This window comes from Etheostoma cragini, chromosome 22, assembly GCF_013103735.1.
Source record: "Etheostoma cragini isolate CJK2018 chromosome 22, CSU_Ecrag_1.0, whole genome shotgun sequence".
In the NCBI taxonomy this organism is placed as follows: Eukaryota; Metazoa; Chordata; class Actinopteri; order Perciformes; family Percidae; genus Etheostoma; species Etheostoma cragini.
Window position 1 is genome coordinate 21,723,904 of NC_048428.1, and position 2,198 is coordinate 21,726,101.

The window sequence follows — 2,198 nt, forward strand, 5'->3', positions numbered from 1 at the left end:
TGATGTGGCTCGGGAAAGGGAAGTTTGGGGTCCCCTGCTGGACCTGCTGCCCCCCGCGACCCCAAACCGGATAAGCGGTTGAAGATGGATGGATGGATGCAAGACATCAACCAATGTTTCTCTTTGAGCGAGGCACTTAACCCTAGCTGCTCCAGAGGCGTGCGACCTCTGACATGACACACATTTAGCAAGTTGCTTTGGATAAAAGCGTCAGCTAAATGACAAGTAATGTAATATTAGTTAGAATTTTACTGTTTGAGTCTAGTTATATAAATTTAAAAGCTAATTTAACTACTTTGTTTACTTTTTTATTTACCTATTTTGTAACAATGCCATCGAGTTTATAGTTAACTACTATTTGGTTTTTTACTTACTAAGTAAAAAGGTTAAATGCCTTAATTTTACTTACTGTAACGTAGCATGTCTAAACGGTAATTCTTTCACCGAAAATCTCAGTATCAACCGACAGCACCTGAAGGCAACATTAGCTAGCTCCGAAAGCTAACGTTAGCATTAGCTAAATTTGACAGTTGGCTTGTTTTTCGTACTTTTCTTTTGTAACTTTGTCTTTTTTCCGTTTACATGTATCTACTTACTCCGTTACCGTAGTATCCTCCAACACTTGTGTAACGTACGGGTTTATTTCTATCTCGTGTTCTCCGCAGACAGCGGAGTAAAACTCCAACATATTTTCATCACTAGCCGCCGTTGCTGTGGTTTGGGTTGTTATGGCAACGAGGGAAAATGGCGTCACACGAAGGACGTAAAAGTTTAATAAAAAAAAATAAAAAAAATAAAAAAACCGACATTCAGCGATATTTAAGTAATCGACGAACGTGTTTATATTTATTTATATAAACAATAATTTCCCCATGACAAGAATACTTCATTTGAGTGTAATTTTAGTTTAAAAATAAACATAAATGTGATATTTACGCATAGACCGTTAATATTAACAAAATATATACACAATCTATGTATTTACGTTTGCTTGTCTTTGAGTCATATAAACGACAAAATGTCTTATTACTGTCTCAAAACGTTACATTAGTCTACAAGTAATACAAACCCCTAAAATAGTCCGAGTTTGCCGCCATAACCCCGCCAAAGGGCAAAATAGCCAACTCCTCAATCTTTAATCCTTAATCTTACGGCTAACATTACGCAAACAAAATGCTCAATTCCTCCGTAACCTTCTTATAGCTGTAGCGCAACAGCGTGCTGCGTATGTCATTGTTTTTGTTGTTTTGCGCATGCGCGTCAGGTCAAAACCGCAGTAGACAAACACACATCTCCATTTTGTCCATTTTTTTCTTTAATTTTATTATCCTGTTGTTCAGTTTTCATGGAGCAGTTAACTTGTACACGTAATTCAAATTTCTGTACAAGTAACGCAGGCATTTTATCCCCCCCAAAAAAAACAACAACAACAAAAAAGAAAAAGCATGAAAACAAAAAAACAGTTTCAAGTTGATATAATTGTAATGCGGTTTTTCAAACTTGAAGCACAAAAAAACACTTTGGCTAAAGATCTAAAACAGCTGCTTTGTAAAAAAAGAAAGAAAGAAAAGTAAATAAGCCTAAAACAAAATCAAAACAAAAGACCTGGGTCGGTCTGCATTAACAGGGTGATGTTTACATTTACAAAGCCTCCATCACATTTAGGATAAATAACACATGGTGTGGCGATAACAGGGCGGCTACTTACTACTTTATTCATTAAAACAATGCCAGAGTTGTACCGGCGGACGTGTATACGCTCGACATTAAGATCTAATCAACGTTTCTTATGCAGAGATAATTCATCCAACCAGAGATGCAACAGAAAACCACACTTGCACGTCTGAGAGCACGTTAGTAGTGGCGGTTTTTGGGGGAATTTAACCCTCGTGTTGTCTTCCCGTCAAAACGTGAAAGTCCATTTGGTTGAGGCTTTTTAAATCGATGTTTTTAACGTTTTCTGACATTTTCAACACTACGTAACACCGACTTATTAGCTTTACTTTTACAGTTATTTTAAGATTTTTTTGTCAGTAAACCTAATTTTTTAGGAAATTATACCTGATGTTTGAGTTAGAAAAGCAGAAATTAGGAATTATTGAGACTAAATTATTGAGATCTGTACTTGGCAAAGAGCGTTGGGTGGAATCAATCATGTTATTTTGGGGAATTAAAAAGAACATTGATATAGGACAACA

General features: G+C 36.2%; 1 protein-coding gene across 1 annotated transcript in view; it reads right to left on the minus strand.

Moving 5' to 3' along the window:
* The window catches only part of lrrc34 (leucine rich repeat containing 34), a gene marked incomplete at its 5' end in the record, with an annotated part of 6,881 nt that overhangs the window by 1,197 nt on the left and 3,486 nt on the right, over window positions 1-2,198 (minus strand). The window lies entirely within an intron of this gene.